This window comes from Gossypium raimondii, chromosome 8, assembly GCF_025698545.1.
Source record: "Gossypium raimondii isolate GPD5lz chromosome 8, ASM2569854v1, whole genome shotgun sequence".
Lineage (NCBI taxonomy): Eukaryota > Viridiplantae > Streptophyta > Magnoliopsida > Malvales > Malvaceae > Gossypium > Gossypium raimondii.
In genome coordinates, this window is record NC_068572.1 from 49,440,476 (window position 1) to 49,457,341 (window position 16,866).

Consider the following 16,866-nt stretch of genomic DNA (forward strand, 5'->3'; position numbering starts at 1 on the left):
AACATGTAAAGTAAAAAGTATTTCTTAATTATTTTACTATATATAGTATTTGATATTTTCTTAGTTAAATAATCATGGTTTCCACTAAAAGTGAATGATTGCATTGCAATGACTTATTTAGCTATATAATTTTTAATTTTAATATTTATTATATCAAATTTTAGGTTTTGATTTGGATTGTTTTAATGAAGAATCGAACAACTGATTATTTTTTCAAAAAAGAGCTCTCCAATTGATACATACTTAATTGAGCCATCAATAATAGAGAATAAAAATTTTGTACATGAAGAACCCTCAACCAAAGCCCTTTGGATATTGGATGAAAAAGAGATGATATAAATTCTTTGGAATGTGATCCTGAGAAGCGTCCACCAATTTAGAGTTATTCGGTACACTAACAACTACTACTGAACGTGCATTTTTTGCTATGAAGATTGTGAAGCCGAAACTTCAAAATAAAATGGAAGATGATTATTTAAGGGGTTACTTGATCACTTACATTGAAAAAGAAATTGCACAGACCTTTGAATATTTCTGTGACATGAAAGAAAGGATATTACAATTTAAAATGCCCAACTTGTTCAAATAAGTGAGCGATTTCTCTCTCTCTCTATATATTTTTGTATTTCAGATCTTATGATTTCTATATGCAAAAATTATATTTTAATTTTGGTTTCTTTTTTTTGTAGATGGTAGAAGATCATAATAGTTTTGGATTTTGATATGTTGGTATTACTTATTAAAAATTGGAAGCACAATGCAATTATCAAGGTTAAAATGTTAAACTTGAATTTTATTCATATTTCAAAATATAAATAAATAGATAAATATATATATATATATATACTTGAATTCTTGAATAGTTATACATGAAAATTAATAGTAAAAAATATGTAGTCAACAATACTAATATAAGTTTATCCTTCATATTTCTAGGTTTGCCATTGTGCACAACTGTTGTGTATGAACCTTTTAAGTCCTATAATGCACATTTGTAGTAATGGGTGAGTTTTGTTATTCGTACTCAGTATTTATTAAATTCAATTACTTATGAATATGCCATATTTCTAACTATAAATCCTTTTTAAAAAGTGAAAAATTATATAAAAATAAATTTGACAAATTCAAGATTTTTTAAAAAAATAATAATAAGCGAAAAATATGAAATTTTAGAAGTTGGATAAAAGTTTGAAAAATGTATAATTGTAAACTTAGTCTTTTTATCAATTGTCTTTTTCTTTTTAATTTGGCTCTTAAACTTAAAAAAATTGATCATCATCAAAAAAGTTAAGTTGACTTTTAATGGGAATATTGAGTAAAACATTAAATTTTAAATATGGCAATGCACTAATTATTTTGATCTTTTATGAACTTATTAATTTTTTAATTTTGAATAATTTTATAATTTTAAATTATTTGTTGACATGACATATATGTCATTCCAGCATAAAGTGCACGTGGACTGCCACGTCAATATTTCCGTTAAGGAAAAATGATTTGGCACTTTTTAAAATGTTAATAGCCAAATCTAACTAAAAAAACTAAATTGACAAAATATATATATAAATAATAAGTATTAAATTTATTATTATACCTGAAATTTTAAAAGATACAAGTATTTGTTTTTAATTAAATTAATGAAGATATGTTATAAAACTGAAAATGTGTTTTCAATTATTTGAATAATTAAGTAAAGAGAATTTATAGCGTAATTGAAAATTAATTTTGCAATTTTGTTAATCGAATATTTATCAATTAATTATGTAAAGATAAATTTATAGTATTTGAATCAATTAAGTGAAAAGATTAGTAATTAGGATATGTTGGAAATTTGGTCAAGACATTCAAATTAATAACGTTTCGTTTTCCAAGTGACATGCAAAGTTGATATATTTTGATCATAATACAGAAAATAAATAATAATTTCATTACGTAAAATTCATTACAAAACAAATCAAAACTAATAATTTCATTACTTCAACACGAAAACGCAAACAGGATAAAACTAAAATTCAACCAACATTCTTACTTCATAAACTTATCCTATCCTTCTTTACTTGCATCCCACATTATGGTTTAAAATGGAGAAAATATTAGGAGGACTTTTACCAGTGGATCATATAAAATAAGTAAGTTATCCTAGTAGTTTCTTGTCGCATCCAACAAAAAGATCAATTATGAAATAGAGACGCAAGAGCAAGACCGTCTAAAATTAAATTGCAAAAATCAAAACATTGTCGTCAACCCTTTGCAAAGCCAAAACCGGTCAGGCAATCACTCTCAATCATTATATCATCCACAACAAAAGATGAGCTTCATGGATCGCATAAAATTTGGTAAGTTTAGTGATTTGTCGTAATTCGATGTGTCAAATTAAGCTCCACATTACACTTAATGAGCTTGTCTTCGAGCAATTTAGAGGTCTTTGTCGTGGTTTTAGTTAGTTTTAATTCTTTGCATTAATAAGTGATATGACCAATTGGCACTTGGGGAATCTAATGGCACAAGAACATCACCTAGAAGGGGGTATCGTGCTATCGAAGCATGGAAGTCATGATACCTCTGACAGTGTTGAAAACAAGGGAGATTGAGCCATCGATAGTGGTATCACGATACTAGCCATAGGGTATCACGATACCCAAAACTCTTAAAGGACCCCCATTTCAAGACTGTCGAGGATATTGTGATACCAGGCCATGGGTACCGTGATATCTCTGTCAAGGGAAGAAAAAATGATCGTAGGGGTAGCCCTTGTCCAACATGTCCCCCAACCAAAATTAGATGATCAGAGGTAATTTGGTCACTCTTTTTTTGGATCTGTAATCTGCTAAAAAAAGACCAAAAAAATTGGCTAAACAAATATACACTAGACACTGAACTCTTTTTCATGGTTTTTTAGAAATTTTCTATTCATCTTTTAAGGTTTAATCTTCTTCTCCATAGTTTTAGGGTTTAGGTTTGTGTTTTCTCTAGTTTTTCTTAGTTTCCATGGCTGTTAGTTAATACTATAGCTAGATTTATTTGCTTGTTTAGTACCTCAAACTTCTTGTATGTTTCAGTTTAATCCTAGTTTCAATTCAACTCAGTTTCCTTTTAGTTTCATCATTGAAAATTAGATTTTTAAGTGTTCTTTTACATTCCCTTTGCTACCATTGTTATTGTTTTCAAGCTTTTTCGAGAAAAGCCTCATTTTTATTGTGTTTTCCATTTATGCCTCTTGAGTGTGGTTACTTTGTTTTTGTTTGCTTAAGCATGATAATGCGTAACTAAATTTGAAGTGAGAGGTTGATGGAAATTGTAATACCCATTTTTGCCCGGGTCCCCTTAGCAAATAAACCCAATTTTATAAATAAAAATAAAACCAAATTTTAAAATGTCCACAGTCCATTACAGCAGGCCTAATAGGGCCCAAATCAGAAAATAAAAAGAAAACAAACTCAAACCTAACCCTAATAGCCCAAAGCCAATAGGAACTACAAAGAAAACCCTAGCCTTCAGCAGCATTGGCTCCCAGCACCGCAGCGGCCAAGCTTTCCCCCGCGCGTGCTGTGCCACCAGGCGTGTGCGTCATCCCCTCCGTACCTCCAGGCTAGCCGAATACCTGCAAAAACACACAAACAAGCAGCAAAACGAAGAAAAAAACAAAAGAGAGCAACAAAAAGAAAATAGAAAAGAGGGCAGAGAAAAAAATAGATGTATTTGGATTTTTTTTCTTTTTGATTCGGCTATATAAGGCCATTTTTTAGCGTCTTGTAAGGTTACGCATACACACGAATATTGAATACAAAAATCAAAGAGAATATTCAAAGAAAAAAGCAGAAATTTGAAAGGTGAATGCAGTGTTCTTTTTTCTCTTTGGTTTATTCTTTTCTGCTTCTTTTTTCATCTATTACGTGCTCAAAAAAGGAAAAAGAAGAGAGAAGAGTGAGGAACGTACCTGGTGACTGGCCTCGTGCTCGCTCCGTCACAATCAGAGTCGTGCATGGGATTCAGAAAGCCCCTGTTCTGAGGCGATAAACGGCGCAAGAGAGAAAGGGGAGTGCTTAGGTTCTTGTTTCAAAGGGCAGATCGGGTTTAGTTTAGGGTTTCTTTTTTTATTTTTATCTTAATCATGGAAACGGCGCCGTTTGAAGCTTGCACAATAGCTTCCAAATGGTACCGTTTTGGGGGCTATGACCCGTGCTTGAACCCGACCCGGATGAGGCCAGATCCGAGCATTTTGGGCCGAAGGGAAATTTTCGCAAGGAGCCCCTCCCATTCTGTTTCATTTTAATGCAGTTTTTTCTTTGATTTTTTTAATTGTTACCTCGCATTTGATTCCATTCTCATTTAGATCCACAGTTGGACGGCGTCGTTTTCACTGATCGGATTTGAGCATCCGAACATTTGTGTTTAATTTCTGTTTTGGTCCCTTTGGTGTGCAATGGTTTTCAATTTGATCGTCTTCATATTTATTTCAAAGTAGACCCTGATATTTTGTTTTATTTTTGAAATTGTCCTTGTTTTTTTTTATTCTTATTTTTAATTATAATACTATTATTATTATTATTACTATTATTACTACTATTATTATAGATGTTATTATCGTATTAGTTTGTATATTTATTTACTTTTATTTTATTTTATTTTATTACGTATTTTTATTCCTTTATCATGTATTATTATTTATTCAATTACATAATATATTATTTTAAATATTCTTTACGACTAATTTGTACACATTTTTATAATTTTATTTTTACAATATATTTATAAATTCCATTTTATATATTAGTAATTTTATTTATACAATAACATTTTCATAATTCCATTTCATGCATATATACAATTTATATTTAATTATTTTATTATACACATGTATATACATAATATGCTATTAATTTCATTTTTACCTATTATATATATATATATATATATATATATATTTCATTTCTTTAAAAGTCTCAATTTTATTTTACTCATTCCAACCTTTTACATACTATTGTATATTATTATGAAGTTTTTCACTCCCTATGTATTACTTACTTTAAATTAATATATGTATATGATTTAATGCATTTTGATTTTTTATAGTGTTTATTTTGAATGTTGATGTTGAAATTGGCATAATTGAGGCTATTGTTACTATGTTTGTTTGTATTTATCTATGGATTATTTGTATTCATTGGTGTATATTCAAATTTACGAGTAATCGATTCGCGTTGTACGTTATCATTCTATTGCATTTTATTTGCTTAAAAGGTTACGTTTCATATCATTTAAATATTGAAAGCATTTTTATTCAAAAAGCCTTCAAATTAATGCGACACTCGAAATTTAGGATCTTCGAAAAGATTGTGTCCTAACTTACTGGATTTCAATCTTCCTCGCTGTATCCAAGAAATCGAGTATCCTTTTTAAAAAAAAACATAAATAAAAACATCATTCTCGAGAATTCGATACGTGGTGTCCTAACGCATTGGATGTGACATATTGTTTTCTCAAGACAAGGATTTTTCTAACAAATGAAAAATAAAGGCAATATTCGATATTTAGGAATTTTGTGAAATCGAGCCCTAACTTACTAGGTTTTGATTTTCTCATTTGACCCAAATAATCCGATATCCTTCTCAAAATACATATGTTTTAAAAGTCAAAAAAATAAAAGGATCGAATTTTAAAATATTTTCAAAATTTCGACATTAAGACATTAAATAATCAATTCGGTACCAATTTTGGGTGTCAAGAGGGTGCTAACCCTTCCTCGTGCATAACCGACTCCCGAACCTATTTTCTCAAATTTCGCAGACCAAAATCATTTTCAAGGTGAGCCGATCACACCTCAATAAAGGATCGGTGGCGACTCCAATTTTCATTTCATTTTCAAGTCGACAACTAAACTTTTTTGTTTTTCAAAAATTGGTTTCGACAGAAATGTTAGCTAGTTAACTTTTGGGTCAAGGACTAAATTATTAAAATTAGACTAAATTGAATAGACTTCAAAACTTAGGATTGATGCCCCTAAAGGAAAATTAAGATAAGTGGGACTGAGAAGAGATCTTATTGGGAACCAATTTGATAACTTAGTTGGGTGAGGTCGAGAGATAAACTAGACTAATTTGTCTAATTTGGTAAAATTAAGCCATTTTAGGAGTTTAAGTGATTTAGTTCCCTAATTCAAGGGTTAATTAGCAACATGGAAGTTAACCAACCACTGCTTGTTATTAATTAGTAATTTTTTAGTTTTTTATTTACAATTTAGTCCTTTTTAGTGATTAGTTAGTAAATTGCATAATTAACTTCATTTATGGTCTGTCGTACTATTATGCTTAGTAAGTAGTTGGCTAGACTCTTTTAATTGCATGTCTGTAGTTTAAAAATTGCTTAATTAGTGACTCATGTGAGTTCGATCCTTGGAATACTTCGGTGTTCCATTGAACATTATAAATATTACAATTGACCTGTCACACTTGCAGTTACCATTTTATTTGATTGTGTTAGTATTGATTTCTCAGCCTCGGTGTTCGCATACCGGCGGCCGATGTGGTCAAGTTGGTGGCGTCGTTGCTGGGGAGTTGGTGCTAGATTAAGTGACTTTTGGTTATATGCATTCTTGCTAGAGAGATAATTAAATAAAACTAAATTTATAGATACGACACTTTTTTTCTCTCTCGTGTTTTTGTGTTATTTTGTTTGAAAAATATTTGTTGATTCGTTTATATGCTTTTCACTTGTAGGGGTAGTGTATGACTTGGACCGATAATAGGATCGTACCATTCGAACTAGAACATAAAAGAATTTTAAGACACGCTCGAAGGGATCAACCACCTAAAGGAGCCCTACTTTCACCAATAAATCCACCGCTTTTTGAGCCTCCTATCGATGATCCTATTGAAGGGATCAATGTACATTGCGAGACTACGTCATGCCCAACCTAGAGGTTTTCTGATGTAGCATTAATTGTCCTGCAATTAATGCTAACAACTTTAAGATAAAGTCGGCCATGATCCAAATGATACAAGGAAATCTTCAGTTTCGGGGGTTAATGAATGAAGACCTAAATCAACACCTTAAGTGCTTTCTAACCCTTTGAGATACATTTAAGTAAATTGGGGTAACTGATAACGCCATACGTTTTCAGTTATTCCCTTTTTCTTTAACTGGTGATGCTTTTATGTGGTTAGATTTGTAGCATGTTTATTTGACCAGTACGTGAGATGCGCTAGCCAATAGATTCCTCGCCAAATATTTCCCCCGAGTAAGACTATAAAGCTTCAGATGGATATCACAAACTTCCGTTAACTTGAGGGAGAGTCACTTTACAAAGTGTGGGAGCGCTTCAAATTAATGCTATGTAAGTGCCCCTACCATGGTTTGCAAGATTGGTTTCAATTACAAACATTTTATAATAGGATCGATGGGAACTTGTGATCGAGTCTCAATGGAACGTCCGTAGGGGTATTCATGTCGAAAAATTATGTGGAGGGATGCTAATTGATTGAAGATATGGCAGTGAACTACTACATGTGGTCAGCTGAACGGTTCACGTATAGAGTTAAGCAACCAACAGTGAATGTGGTTGGTAATGAGGATAAGTTCCAGCAAATCCTCGAGAGGTTGAACAACCTCGAAGTTAGCTAGACTCAATCACAAGGTCCCAATCAACCCCTTTAAATAAATTCTAGTGTAAAGCATGATCATGACGACGCTGATAAGGGGAGCCGCCAATAAAGTGCTTATGCTGAGGTAAATCACTTAGGGAATAGAGAGTATAATCCCTACTCCAACGTCTACAATCTAAGGTGACAAGATCACCCCAACCTTAGGTGGGGAGGGAACTAAATGGGACCTCTAATCAAGGAGTAATGAACTACAATCAACCTCGACTTTGTATCAACCTCCACAACCTTATAGGCCATCCCAAGAGGTCGAGAGGAAACTTGCTTTTAGTAGTGACCCTCCAATGTTTATCCGTGTTAGCAAGCTTGAATGAGGTATGTATTCAATGCAAGCGAATATGCGTCAAATGCAAGGTCAGCTGGACCAAAATTTTCATATGTTACAATCTAATGTTGCATCGAGAATCCCAAGCAACACTGAGCCAAACCCAAAAACAGAGGGGAAAGAATATGCAAAGGTTGTAACTCTCTGATCTGGAGTGGTGATAAAAGATCTGATGAGACCAGTAAGTAGGGATGAGGAAGAGGACACAAACACTCACACTCTTAGTGTTGGAGATAGGGCGAGTGAAAATATTAAAAAGGAGAATAACCCAAAATTGGCTGAGCTTACGAAGAGGCTAGCCCAAAAATTGAGCCAAACACCCATTCCTTTCCCAACTCGTTTAGAGGAGGAAGATGAAGGACAATGAGGAATTCTTAAATTTCTTCAACATGTTTAAAAATTTGAATGTCAACTTACCTTTGCTTGAACTTTTGGAAAAAATTGTTGAAATACATCAAGTTCTTTCGAAAAGTTACATCCAGGCATAAACAAATAGAAAAAGGAAAACAAATAGCTCTAAACATCAAGTGTAGTGCGATGATAACTAGGAAAGTTCCTCCAAAGCTCAAAGACCTCGGTAGTTTTACCATTCTGATAGAAATAAGAGGGGTAAATTTTGGCAAGGCCTGTGACCTTAGAGCTAGTATAAAATTAAGCCCTTGTCTATCTACTATAGGTTAGGCTTAGGAAACCTTCGAGAAATCATCGTCACCCTATAACTTACTGATAGGTCTTTAGTTCACTCTCAAATATTTTTTAAAAGATATTCTAGTGAAGGTTAGACAATTCATCTTACCTGTCGATTTCATAGTTTTAGAATTTGAGGAAAACATAAAGATCCCCATCTTATTAGGAATGTAGTTTCTAGCAACCTCTACGGCCACTATTGATGTGGGGAAAGAAGACTTAACTATAGAAATCGACGAAGAGGTGGAGGTTTTCAAGTGTGTCAATGATTTTCCTAATTCTAAGGAACTGCTACCTTTCTTGATTTATGATTGTCGGTTGATTGATTTGTTGTCTCACCCTTCTGCTAATAATCTATCTTGCTTTGAGTTGTTGAAATTTGTAGGATCACATCTGGTACCGAGAGGCATTAAGGATCGGAAGAAGGTGACCATTTTGAAGCATCCCTTAGGCTACCTCAATTGGTTGAAGAACAAACAACGTGTTTATGTGTCGAGGACACCTTGTAAGTACCATTTGGGGGGCGTAACTAATTGCCTCGAAATGTACTTGTAATTTTCCTAAGGGCAATTTAAACTAGAATTGTAAATAATTGAATGATTTGAGCATAGACTCCTTTTAATTCTCTTACTTTGTTTAGGTTTAGATTTGTTGCATGTTTAATTTTTAGACTTGGTAGGTAGAAACTCGAAAATATATAGACTTTTTTATCATTTTTTGACTGATAATTCTTGCAAATTACAAGTTCTTTTTAGCATATTCTTGTAATTTTATTACAAAATATCTAAGTTAGAAAAAATTAAAGACAAATCTCTATTTTTAACTAAATCTATGCTAAACTTACAAAATTTTGCCAATTTGAAGCAGTTTGGAGCTTCTAAAGAAAGGCAAGTTTTAGAAGTCACCTTTGTAGAGCTCAAAATGCTAAAGAACAAGCCATATAGAGGAGAGTTGATTAATAATCAGTCTTAGACATCCCAAGTGAAGGATTAACGGGTCATGGATATGTTCGACCCAGATCAGAAATTGAGCAGGGAAATTAGACAAATTACTAAGGTAAAAAGAGCCTGAAATTATTCAATAAGAAGAGAGGCCCAAACCATCAATGTTACAACCAAAATAATCCATATAAAGATTATTTTAAATAATTAAAATTAATCCTCAAGACTCGTTCACATAACTGTTAAAACCCCTCCTCTTTTCTAGCTTTTTCTTTCATGCCCCAAACTAAAAATAGCAAGTCATAAACTCTTCTTCCTTCATTCAAGGGACGACCACATAGGGAGAGAAAATCAAGGCTCCAAAATTCTATTTTTAGCCACCCCTCACTAGTATAAGTAGGGCCTCACCTTGCCGTTCATTCATCACTTAATTTAGTCTTCTGCTCTCTTCATTTCCTCTTCATTTGTTCTTTTTTTTCTTTCTTTTCCATTCCCTATTTTTCCCCCTATCAAAAGAGTTTGCAAGGTTTGAGATCATCTCTATTCGACTACATTGAGAGCACTTGGCTTGGTTGTTTCAGAAAAGAAGGAAGAGCAAATGAAAAAGCAGACAAGTTGTGCTTCAGTGACTTACCAAAATTGGCTTAAAGTTTCTTTTTTAATTAATATTTTATTTTTGCTCAATTTCATAAACATGATTGCAACTAAGTATTTTGTTTTCAATAAGATCATGATTGCTTAAATCTATTGGTGTTAGAATGTTTTCATTTCCATAATTTAATTTATTTAATTTTGTTAAAGGTGTTTTATGCTTTCAATCGATTTACTCATGCAAGTAAAATCACCACTATGTTTCTTATACATTATGGATGTAAAGAAATGGTTGAATTAATTAATTAATGTAAACAATGTTTTAATTAATTGACAAAATACTTATATGGTGTATGTTTACCAATTAGAGATTCAATTTGTAATAGCACCAAAACTATTATTACATAACATTGTAAAATGTTTGTTTATGAAATTATAAGTTTATCAACCATAGAAATATGTTAGGTAGACTTAGTAATTAAATAAATTTAACATATTTACCCCATTGAATGAAGGTAAGTAAATGATCAATTTGTCACAGAATCTCCGTAACATCTTTTAACAGTGTTGAAATAAATCTAAGCTAGGAAAGGAAATTATTCTAACGCAAGCATGCTAATTGTGAAAACTCTTTAGAACTTGCATATTTTTCTGTGTTTATTTTAATTTACATACTTAGGTAATTTTTAGTTAATTAAATTAGTTAATTCACTCTTATTTGTTTGCATCACATTTTAAACAACATTATTTTTCAACACCAATTTGTTTAAGTTTTAATTTTTCACAAAGAATTGTTTATACAGTCCTTGTGGAGACGATGCTCTATACTTATCACTTTATTACTTGTTAACGATTGTGTACACTTACACATTTTTTCCATTCGAGTAGGGATTAATTTTGTGTAGATAAGAGTTAAAATTAAATTTGGGACATTTTTTGGGTACCATACAGTGGAATTGCGATACTCAATGGTGGGTATTGCGATAACCCAGCAGACTCGAGGGGAGGCCAAAATTCTGATGGATATCGCGATATCAATCCCCTGGTATTGCGATATCCCGAGAAATTTCAAAATTAAAATTTTGGCCACACACACAGTGGTTCGTGATACTGGGACTTTAGTATAGCGATACCCTCGTCAGTTTCAAATTTTAGGGGGAAAATTTTTCAGGGATATCGCGATACCTAGTGCAAAAAACTCAGGTTGGTATCGCGATCCACGTGTTTTTAACCTTAAACCCCCCTAAACACCTCAAAATCCCCAACTCTTCTCCCATTTCAAACCCTAACTCCCTCTAAACACCTTCATTTCACCTTTTTCTCTCAAATTCTCTCTTTAATCTTTTCATCTTTTGCTTTTGTGTTTTTGGTTCTTGCTTGTTTTTCCTTTCATTTTTCAAGTTTGGTCAATTGGTTTGGGAACAGAGCACACCAAGTAGTTTTCAACAACGACAATCACTCACGGTTTAAAATCTCTACTATCTTGTTATTTTGATTTGTTTCTATTTTTGCAAAAATCATTTGTTGCATGTTATAGTAGTTTGATAATTTGTTGGTTTGCCTATAGGATTGTTGACTGATTGAGGCTAGTTGGTTAGCATCTTTATTGAGTTTTTGATTAAAAAGTAAGGAACATCTTGTTATATTGCCATCGAGAAAACAAAAATGAACCAAATTCCAACTAGAACCTCCTCCTTCCCCGGAGTACGTTTCAAGTAAATTTAAATCGAAAGAGGTGAAACAATTTTTTCTTAACACTTCAAGGATAAACGTTCATCCCTGAACGTAGTTTTTCCCTTCTTTCTCATTGTGTGATGAAACCTGGGATCTAGTTCGGTATTTTGTAATAAATAGGGTAAACTACCAAGGTGGTCACCTAACTTTTAGGTAGGTTCTATTTGGTTACCCAACTTTAAGTACTTTCAATTTCATCACCAACATTTTCAAATTTTAAAATTTTAGTCACTCACAGTTAAATACTTTACAGAAATATTGTTCTGCCTTTTTTTAATTAGGGTAAACTACACCAATTGTCCTTAAACTTTGATTAAAATTACATTTCGGTTACCCAAATTTCAAAAGTTTCATAATTGTCACGAACATTATCGAGTTGTTATGTAACTTTTGAAAGTTGGGTGACCGAAATGTAATCTTAATCAAATTTTAGGGATAATTGGTTTAGTTTACCCTAATTAAAAAAGCCAAAATAATATTATTGTTAAGTATTTAAGGGTGGGTGACTAAAATTTTAAAATTTGAAAACATTGATGATGAAATTGAAAGTTTTTGAAGTTGGATGACCAAAATAGAACCTACCCAAACGTTGGGTGACCACCCAAGTAGTTTACTCTAATAAGTATCATTTTATTGGATGTATTTTTAACTTCATAGGTGTCTTTTATGGTTAGATACCAAATGATGTACTAAATAAAAAAGGGTAAACTACACCAATAGTCACCTAATTATTAGTTTCTTTTTTCGTCATTAAACTATGAAAAGTTACAAAATGATCATCCAACTACTCGATTTCTTCTTTTTTGGTCAACAATCATTAAATGAGTAATGAAAATATGACGTGTTAGCTTTTAAAATTGGCATAATAACAACTTTAACCCTTATCATTTACATATTATGTCAATTTAATCTTAATTTAAAAAAAATAGTAGGTTAATTGAATGAGTGGTGAGGCTCTCTGTACTCACTGGAGATGGTAAGAATGACGATGACAATAACAAAAACATCTCAGCTGAACCGAGGCCGAATGATTCAAGCACAAATCTTATGAAATCAGTGAAGAGTGAATTGGTAGAGATTGAGTCATCTCAGCCTTTAGTGTTCAACCAAACGATGAAGAATCAATGTATCAAGAGAAAAGAATGAGAAAAAGTGAAAATCATTATTTTGGGTGATTTCATTTTCGGTATTTTTAAAAATTCAAATTTAGCAAATAAATTTATTTTTAGTTTTTAGGTGAAAGAGTCACAGTAAAACAAAATTGTAAAAAAAAGATAAATATACACACTGGGTAGATATTGAGGGTTAATTTTTTAGAATCAAAATTAAACCGACATAATGTATAAATATTTGAGGATTAAAATAATTTTAAAAATTAATACGTCTTTATTTATTTAGCAATTTAACTGCAGTTGACTAAAAAAGAAAAAAATTAAATAATTAAATGATTATTTTATAAAATTTTATAATTAATTGAAAGAATATAAGTATAATTTATCCATAAAAAGTTGAAATTAAAATAAACCTCAGCACCTCCGAAGTTAAAAAAAACTGCAAAAGAAGAGAGGGGTAGGGAATGTTTATAGAGCCGCCGCCGCCAATAAGGGTAACTAAAAAGTGACTTGTAAGCTGTAACCTAACTAGCTGGTGCTTTTGTTTTGTTATTGCGTCACATGCGTGGCATGAAATAAGCTTTTATCCCTTTGTAGAAGAGTAGTGCACCCACTCAACCGACCTCACCAGCTATCTAAATAATTTAACTACACCCCATAAAAAGCTTTTTTGTTAATGAAATATATATTTCTGTGCGAAGTTAATGGGAATATTAAAATATTATTAAATTGCTTTAGAAAAAGGGTAAATTCTCTATTTAGTCACCTGATTTTACCTATGTTCCTATTTTAATTATTCAAATTTGTTATTTTAGTCTACTGTTAAATGCTGGGCACCAGATAGAATGCTGATTTGACAGTTTTTATTGTTAAAATAACACATTTAGCCCTTAACACTTTTCATACTAAGTCAAATTGGCCATAATTCTAAAAATTTTAACAAAATTAACTCTCAATATTTTACATCTTTTGAATTTAGTTCAAATTCAAAAAAAATAATTTTAAAACTCGAAAATTTGTATTATTTATTATAAAAAGTCATAAAATATACAATATTAAAAAGATAAAATTACATTAAAACTTTTAAATCATCTTTCCCCATTAAAAATTTAGGCTTGACACGTGTTAAATTATGTAAATATATTTTAATTTTAAAATATTTTAAAATAAAATAACAGAAAAAATGGTTTTGAAACCCTTCTCCTCTCTTGATTAGTTGAATAGATTTAAGTTCTTTTACTCAAAGTCTATGGATTTTTTTTCTTGAAGTCTATCTTAAAATTTAACCTATATATTAAAACCCATAGTTGAACAAAGTAGAAAACCCAAGAACTATTTTGTTTGAAACTCATGTCTTCAAACATGTTAAACGAAAAGGGTTTTTTTGAAAGTTCCAGACTATAAAAAGGATTAAAATAATATTTACCTTACCGATTATTTGCTAATCGAAGAGAGGCTTTTGAAGAAATTGAAAAGTTCTACAACTTAAGAAATAAGTTCAGGGCAATTGAAGGTTTTGGGTTTAAAATAGAGAAGAGTAGAGAAAGGGATTTTTGTTCCTCATCTGAAAATATAAGAATATTTTTTTCTTTTCTAAAAATAGTTGTTATTCAATTAAACATACATTTATATATTTTTATTTTTATAATAAATAATATATATTTTCAAGTTTTAAAATTTTTATTGAATTTTTAGAATTTGGTCTAAATTGATAAAATGTGCAAACATTAATGGTTAAATTGTTGAATTTTTAAAATTAGGACCAAATTGATAGAATGTGTAAATGTTACTAAATTTGTTATTATACCAACGTGTTCCATTTGGTGACCTAAGGTATTTAATGATAGAGTGATTAAAATTGATAACTTATTTAACGGGAGTGACTAAGTCGACAATTTATCTAACGGAATGACTAAAATAACTGATTTGAGTAACAAAAATAAAATGTGAGTAATCTCAACTCTCAAGTAGCTAAATAAATAGTTTACCCTTAAAAAGAAAGGGTTAATATTTCATTTGGATTCAAAAAGTTATCTTTATTAACCCTAATATTGTTACAGGTGACCAAAATATAAAAATTAAATTTATTTTAATTACTACTGTTATATATTTTGATAATTTATCTATTAAATCAGTAACGAAATATTCATGTCACTTTTTCTTATTAGTTCAATTTTAAAATTTAACTCTTAACTTTATATATTTTATCAATTTAGTCCTTATTCTAGAAAATTACCAAAATCCTAAATGAAAAGAACCAGTAGTGGCACCAAAAGCGCAATTTCATAGCATTCATATGGCGGATAAACATAGCCAAAATCCATGCTGCCAAAGATTAATTTCAAGAAAAAGTAAAACATACACGAGTCCTGTGGTAAGAAAGGGATAATAGTCCTACTCCAAGGGGTAACAAAATCAAATAAACAGTAAATGTAAATGCTAATTAAAGCAAAATATATTTATATGTATATTCATCTTCTTGGAAAGATTAACAATCTATTTCCTCACTGTAACTTTTTAGTTCGAAAGTAGTCTCCAAATCCTTCAAAAGAAAACTAAGAGTGAGATTGTTATCTAAGTTTTTTAATTTGTAAATTGATAAAAATATTTAAAGTTGAGAGTTAAATTTGTTTTTTTTTTAGAATTAGACCAATTTGATAGAATCTATAAATATTGGAGGGATAAAATTGTTATTATGCTAATAAAAAAATACCATGTTAGGAACCCTTTAATGATGTGTGATCAAAGTTTTAAATGTCGATAACATTAGCAATTAAAATAATTTTTTGAATTTAAGTGACCAAAATAAAAACATGCTAATAGTTGAATCATGCTATAAGTCTTTGTACTCTTTATAAATTGAAAATTTAGTACTTTGATTCAGAATTTAGTCTATCTACTTTTTATATTTTAAAATTAAAATTCAATTATTAACACCTTGGTGTAACATTTTGAAATTAAAAAAATACTCATTTGATACTAATATAATTAAAAATGATATTATAAAAACTTGAATTTAATAAAAATATTTTTACGGTATTAATAATTGATCCCAAAAGTAAAGTATCCAAAATTTTTAAATAAAATAAAAATTAAATTTTAAATATAAAAAGATTACAGTATAATTTATATTTTTTTAACAAGAGAGAAATAAAAGATAAGAATTGTAAAACGAATTCAAAGGGACAGCAGGGAGTTTTCGCCGTCCTTTATTTAAATAGTTAAAATAAATTTTTTATTATTTAAAAAATTATAATGTAATTTAAAATATCAAATTCTGGTTTCATTTTTATGGAATTCGAGTATAATATTAATGGAAAACTTAAACACAGGTCTTTCGTTATTTGATTGGTAGACCTAGAGTTTTGATAATCATATATATTTTCATTGAAGCACTTGGTAGGAAAAATTAAAAGAAATCTATTTATTATTTGGTGATGTTGAAAATGAAAAATGAAAAATAAAATAAAAAATTTAAATTATGTGATAGTGTTGAAAAATAAAAAAATCTGATGAAAAATAAACTTTCAGGGCACGTTTGGTTCGCTGTAATGGAATAGAGGTGTAATGGAATAGAGCTGTAATAATAATTCAATTGTTTGGTTGAATGAAATAAAATAGAACTGTAATAGTATTCTTGTGTTTGGTTGAATGGAATGATGTTGTAATAGCATAAGAAAAAACTAAAATGACTAGAATACCCTTAGCAGAATTTTTTAGGTAGATGATTATTGTTATTGTTATTAAATTATAATAAGATTATTAATATAAATAATAAATATTTTAATCATATTTTAACGTATTTATTATTAAATATA